Source organism: Mastomys coucha, chromosome X (genome assembly GCF_008632895.1).
Source record: "Mastomys coucha isolate ucsf_1 chromosome X, UCSF_Mcou_1, whole genome shotgun sequence".
NCBI lineage: Eukaryota > Metazoa > Chordata > Mammalia > Rodentia > Muridae > Mastomys > Mastomys coucha.
The window spans coordinates 154,419,895-154,427,033 of NC_045030.1; positions in this window are offsets into that span (position 1 = coordinate 154,419,895).

Sequence of the window (7,139 nt, forward strand, 5' to 3'; positions counted from 1 at the left end):
TCCAATGCTCATTCTAGTGGTCTGGGATATATATCTCTGGGGGTTTGGTGCTTTGATTTATCAGGTATATATCAGACGTATATCAGATCCTGTCACTTCTATTCTGTAATTTCAATAGAGACAGCTCCCATAGGTTTTAAGGTCTTGGAGACAGAATTTATCCCTGTTTGCTAGCCCATATGGAGAGCAGGCTAAGGGGCAATCAATGCCAAGAGTGTTGGGATATATTTGGATCCTTAAGGGCTTCTGGCACCATTTTGGATGGCAATTCCCTGTTCCTATAACTTTGTTATGTCCATAAGACATTTCTCTAAGAAAACCCTCCAGTGGTGGATATTAGGAGGATTAGGGAGGGGCCAGGTATTACCAGAGTTAAAATGGAGAATAACAAAAATGACCATAGCTGGGCAGTGGTGGCACATGCTTTAATCCCAGCACTTGGGAGGCAGAGGCAGGCGATCTCTGAGTTCGAGACCAGCCTGGTCTACAGAGTGAGTTCCAGGACAGCCAGGGCTATACAGAGAAACCCTGTCTCGGAAAACCAAGACCAAAACCAAAACCAAAACCAAAACCAAAACCAAAACAAAAAAACGGCCATAAGAATGGAGAAGAGGCCTTTGGGGGGGGGGCACATGGTCTGTGTAGTGGCCATCAGGTCTTGGATGTCCCTCTAGTAGATCTAGCAGGTTAAAGGGTGGCAGCTCCTAACCTCCTCCATCCTTGACCTGTCAGTGAGAGGTGGGCCATCTTCTTGGCTGGTGGGGTAGTATTGGATATTTCTGGCTAGGACCCAAATAGACCTGGGTAGGTTCTGTGGAAAGACACGAATAAAACCCTTTCCCATAGTGAGGAAAGGGTCAGGTCCCTTCCATATTTCATCTAAGGGATCATGCAAATAATCATACCAGGATGCAAGGAATTACTCTTGGTATGTGCCAGTGGAGAGAGATAGGAGGATGATTGGAATTTTTGTAGATATTAAATATTTTTAGAGTGGCTAGGGCCATTGCTAATTGTATGTTTGGGGACAGGTTATTGTTTTTATTTTTTTATGTTGGGGCTTTTAGTGTGATATATATATATTATATATATGTAACATATATATATTTTTTTTCCTTGGCTCTGGGGATTATAAGGAATCCTTGTGTGATGGATAATCCCCATTGTGAGTAAAAAGGTCTTGAATTGGGTGCTAGTAAAGCAGGGACATTGAAGTGGAAACTTAAGGGTTCTTTGGAAAGTCAGTAATGTTTAATGGTGTTTTGCTAAAGCAGACATGTGAAGTAATGTTTCTCTGAAGCAGACACAGGTGAAATGATGTTTTGCTAAAGTAAGCACATGAAAGGACACATGATAAAGGATTTTTTGCTAACAACACGAATGTACTGATCTGCCTTATGTTGTATAGTTGAGCTTCATTTGTTGGGACTCTATAGAGAAAAATGCACCAAAAAACTTCTGGTGGTGTGCTGTGGCTTCTTGCCACTTCTGGAGACTCAGATGGATTGGCAGAGTGATATAAGCTGATATATATGCAAATGGAGTTTTGCTCTGAGGCAAGACCCATGGAGGGCACGTGGTGTTTGGTGGGAGTATAAATAGGATTCAACAGACTGTGAGAGGGACTTGATGTTAGAGCTAGCTCTGCAATGCTTCTTGGTCTCATGCCTTCGCTGATCTTCGATTTGCTGAGAGAGGCATGGCAGAGAACTTCTCCTGTGTCCCTGCTGGTCTGAATCCCTCCTGCTTCAAGTTTCTCTCTTGATAGAGGCCATTTTTCAACTCAGACTCATTGGATAGCCAGGGATACATAGGGAATGGTATATTTAACAGCTGTTCTATATAAGTTATATTTAACCCCTTAGAATTGAGGGTAAACCAAGGGAGTTTTTATAAAGAGTATTAGTATTACTAAGATTATAATATTTACCCTACTGTCATCTTCTTTTAGTTGACTACTGAGAGTATCTTCCAAAACCTCCTAGAAGATTGGTGGCAATGTTGGCCACAAGAAGGCATATCATGCCTGTAGACCTGTCAGGGTCCTCCCATTCATAGGCTTGTTTGGTGGTAAAGGCATGGGGGTAATCTTCTATGCCTAGAAGCAGAGACCCAGGAATCAGTTCCCAGTCTTGTGGGACTTTTTTTATTTGTTTGTTTTAAAATTGTTTTATCTGATCCAGAATCAATAAGGCATTGGAATTATTTTTCACCTGTTTTCATGATTATCTTTGAGGGGAGGGGGAACTTTCTGAGATGCTAAAAACAACCTGTAGGTGCAGTTTTCCCATTTACTCTCTGGACTGCAGGCTGCCCTGTTTTAAGTTTAAAGGTTCCAGTGGGTTGCCATCCTTGTCATAATGGGAGCAACAAGCTCTTCTCCAGTGGAAGCCTGATAGTCTGTCCTTGGGGACAGACTTGTTTTAGGGTTGTTGGCATTTCTGATGGAGGGGACCCCCTTATGGCACTCACCTTTCTAGTGTCCCTTTTTGTCACATTTAAAGCAAGACTCCTTCTGCTTTATTGCTGCTGAGAAGGCCTGGGCAATGGATGCAGTAAGATGTGATGCTGTCTCAATATCCTTAGGGGCCACAATCCATGTATCATGGTTTTTTTCTCTGAGGCCTTGACAGTCGAGCCTGCATTCAGAAGTCATACCCTCCCAAATGATGTTTTTAAGAAGGAGGTCTCTGGCTGCAGGGTCAGGAAGTTTTATTCTGAGCTTGTTTTAGTCCTAAGAATAAAGTCAGAGTCTATTTTGGTTTTTGGTAGAGGAAAAGTAGTGGGGGAGGTAGGGTCTTGTTAGCTGGAAGGCAAGATGATTCTGTTCTAGGCTTGAAGTGAGCAGAGGTACACCTGGTCATAGTACCCTGCTGGCTGCACTACTTGCTGAGCTCCTATGGAAAAAGCTGCTTGGCCAAAAGGCTCATCATGGCCCCATATGATATCATTTCAGCCCTGATTCTGCTTGGCATGCTGAAGGCATTTGTCTCTGTAGAGAGCCTTCCATTATATGAAAAGTAGGCCAGGTGGAGAGGAATGGCAGATATCTCACAAGTCCAAGTGTGTGTTTAAAGTGGCGATTTGACTTTGGAGGACAGATTTAGTCTAATGGGAATGGATGCTGTCCTCCTTGACTGCCTGCATGAGTTCTTTTAAGTCTCTAGCCTGGTAAGGATACCAATATAGAGGGTTAGCCCAGGTGGGGGTGGAAATGCCTGGATCTCTAGAACCGTGGCAGAGTCCTAGATGTCAGAGAGTTGCTGGGTAGTGGAAGGAGGGGCAGAGGAAGGATTGTCCTGCAATGAAACAGGGAGGTAAGGGAGGGTACAGGGCAGATTGGATGGGGCCAGTGTGTGCTGCTGAGGCTGAGAAAGCAATTGTTTTGTGAATCTCTATGCCTTTTTCTAGGGCAGCCAGGTCTGCAACACGATGGTCCTCAGACATTCATCATCATCAGAGTCTTCTGAAGGGGTTGGAAGGTTGAAGTGTTCTTGGGAGATCCCAGCTTAGAGGCCAGTGGTGGACAGTAGATATTAGTGGACAGAATATAGATATAATGGGCAGAAAACAGGAGGGAAAACTTTCCTTCTTGTCTTTCTTGGCAGTAGGTGAGATAAATGACTTGAGTCCACATATCAGGGTTGTGAGGGTCACCTACCATCATTGGGGGGGGCTGTCTCAAGGACCTCTGGGGCCAGAGGTGAAAGTTTAGGGGTGGAGGGGCATATGGCTCTGCAGAGGATTTTCCAAAATCCTAGATGCAAGCCTGCCCACAAATTTCAGGGAAACTGGATACTACCCTAATGAAACTGCAGTTTCTTGAACTGGGTTATCTCAGGAGAAGGACCAAAGGACCTGAAATAGAGGGTTCAAAATGCAATGAGAAATCACGAAGCCAAGTTGCATCCCAATCAAGGCTTCACTTTACTTAGAATAAGCCAGGGTTTTTATAGTTACAGGAGAAACCGAAACCAAATCTCTAGATTACATGATATTTGCATACTGTAAAAAAGGTTCAGGTGCCAAAGTCCCCAGGTTCAGAAGATCTTCAGGCGGTGGGCGTACTCAGGCGGTGGGAGTGCTCAGGCGGCTTCTTCAAAGGCAAACTGACAGTCTGCAGAGAGCATTTGTCTTAGCTCCCCAGGTGGTAGCCTCCAAGCAGAGACTGCCAGAAGTCCGATGGCTGAGAGGAAGGGGGAGGTAACACCCTAAGAAATCTTAACTGGTTGTTGCATTACCATTTTTTTTCAAGGAGAGAAAAAGATAGGGTGTTATGGCTACCTAAATGGGCTATTGGGGTTTGGGCACAGGGCTAAGGGCCTTCAACCAATGCCAAGAAGTAGCTATGGCCAGACGGTATCAGTTACCCCTTTACCATACCCAGTACTTCACACTGCTGTAAACCAAAAGTAAGAGAGAGAAGGAAAAAACAGATTGCCAGACCTCATCACAGGGAGGCCAGATTAAGTGGGGCTAATCAATGTCCCCTGGGAGGGATTGATCATCTTCCTCCTGCATGTTGTGGCTGTCTGTGCCCCACTTTGTGGGGTCAGCTGCCATTCAGGCTCTGCCTCCCCAAGACCCTAGGCAGACAGCTCATTTAATAGTAGGAAAACAAAGGCTACTTAATCTTCTGGGGGTGGGTAGGGGCTTTGTGAGTGAGTGTATATCATTGGCCAAGACTAAGGCACTGGGGATGCCTCATTTGCATAAGAAGGGATTCCAGGTACTGCTGGACAAGTCCTTATAACTTGTGTTTTGTGACCTCCTCGGGGGTGTTGTGGGTTAAAATGGTGTCCAGTGTCTGGCTCTGGGCTCAGGCCACTGGGCGAGGCGGGACACAGGAAATTTGACTATGCTGCTGCCAGGCTGGTGTCTGGGCTGTGAGAAGTGCAGGACCTGGCTCCAGGGGTGGGGTGGGGTGCAGTCTGAGGTCTGCACCACAGATGCCTCTGAGTGTCACGGAAGAGCTGAGAACGGAGTAGGGGCCTCCGGGCTGGCTATGGCCCTGGGGGGGCGGGGGGGGCAAAGGGAAAAGGGCAGGAGGAGGAGCACTCCAGCTGATTCCCACATGGAGGAGAGTGTCTCTGGCTTGCTTGGCAGGTGGCTTGGCTTGGTGGAAACTGTGGCTGAGAAGGCAGAGAGGCCTCATGCAGGAGATTAGGCATGTGGCTCTTTCGAGGAAGACCTGCTCCATTGCTCCAGCACATTGGATCTCAATGAGAAGAGGCAGTTCATGGTTTTAAAGGGTTTATTGTCAGGGAGGAGAGTTGAGATGCGTGAAACCGTACCCCCCACTTTCTCAGGGTGGGCCTGAGGTTAAATAATTTTTGCAGGGAGGAAGGTCTGGGAAGGGGAGCTAAGAGGGTAGTAGAGGCAGAGAAAGGCAGAGAGAGGGAGAGAGTAGAGAAGTTGAGGATGGCCATGGCCACATGGAGAGAAGGGGGAAGGGAATGTGGAGAGGGTGGGAGCAAGAGAGAGAGACAAGAGAGCAAGCAGTAAGAGAGAGAGAAGGTGGCAAGCAGCTCCTTTTATAGTGGGCCAGGCTTACCTGGCTGTTGCCAGGTAACTGTGGGGGTGGAATCCAGACAGAATACCAGGGGCTTGGGGCATTGCCCTACATGACTGATGGCCACAGAATTATGGAGAGCTGAGACCTCTTGTCGGGGAGCTAGTGTCTGGGAGCATGGCAAATTGCTTCCTGTCCCTTGCAGGAACACCTGCTGGATCTCCAGAATTTAAAACTAGCTCGACCAGAAAACAGGCTGCCTTTCAGGGTCCCACAGGGGGTGGGCAAATGTTGAGGTTCAGGGCTACATGAGCCAGGACATGCAGGTCCAGGGCAGGAGGTTGTGATACTACTACTGCCAATCTCAGGATGAGATTTTCAGGGTTTGGACACACCTCTTGCACTTGGAAGCCAGAGAAGGACGTTAGACAGCAGGTATGTTCTATCATTCTCTACCATATTCCCCTGAGACACAGTCTGTCATTGAATCTGGATCTAGGCTGGTGGACAGAACCTTTGTTACCACATGCTGAGCATCCACAGGGTATATGTGGAGCTGTGGGGAATATGGAAGTCAACCTTGTGAAGGAAAAGGTGGGATGGAGAGTAAGGTACCACAGGCTCTTGTGACCCCTCAAAGAGTCCTGATTTGCCACACATGGCATTAGATCTAAGACGGCTCCAGGAACACTGGTGAGACAACAAAAAGGAAAAAAAAAAAAAAAAAAAAAAAAAAAAAGCAAGCCAGGGCAGAGGCTACTTCCCCCATCCTCATGAAAGTCCTTACAGCTGTAGATATCCCCTCACTCCTTTTGAGTAACCTCATCAGTCATGGCTTTCATTAGGGCATGGTGATGGTGTGGTGAGGTAAGATTGGTGGAGGATTTTAGGGCTTGGGATTGGCTCAAACATTGTATATAAGCTTATGGGCTAGGCAATAGATCTGCAGCCTGATGCTGGTCTCTGGAGTCTGATTCCCAGAATTCAACACATGACTCCATAGCCTCTCAACCCCCATCTTCAGTCCTGTTCTCATACCTAACTTCTTATATGTATATTACGGATTTAAACTCAGGTTCCTGTGCTTGTCCAGAAGCACTCCTATTTGCTGACAATTTCTCTAGTCCTCTGTTTTCAAGACAGGTTATCATGTAAACTAACTGGCCTCAAACTCACTATTTAGCCAATTCAAAAATGACCTTGAATTTCTGATCTTCTTAATACCATCTCTGAGTGTTAGGAACAGTCCCTCTCTCCAGCCACATCTTCCTACTTCATCCTAAATTGTGCTGGGATTCCAGGTATGTCTCATAAAAGGAGCTTTAAAATATCTTTGTTTTCTATTTGTTTTCTGGTCATTATTTTACTGCCAATATTAGATTGTACAGAAGTAAAAGCTGTATCCTTGTCATGTGTTAATAAAATAAAATTATTTACTCTGTGTGTGTGTGTGTGTGTGTGTGTGTGTGTGTGTATGTGTGTGTGTACCAGTGGAGGTTGTCAGAATAAAACTTAAGGGAGTCAGTTCTTTCCTTCCATCCTCTGGGTCCCAGGGATTAAACTTGCGTTTTCAGGCTTGGAGGCAAACACCTCTACTCACTGAGCTGTCTCCTTGGTGTTAGCATCC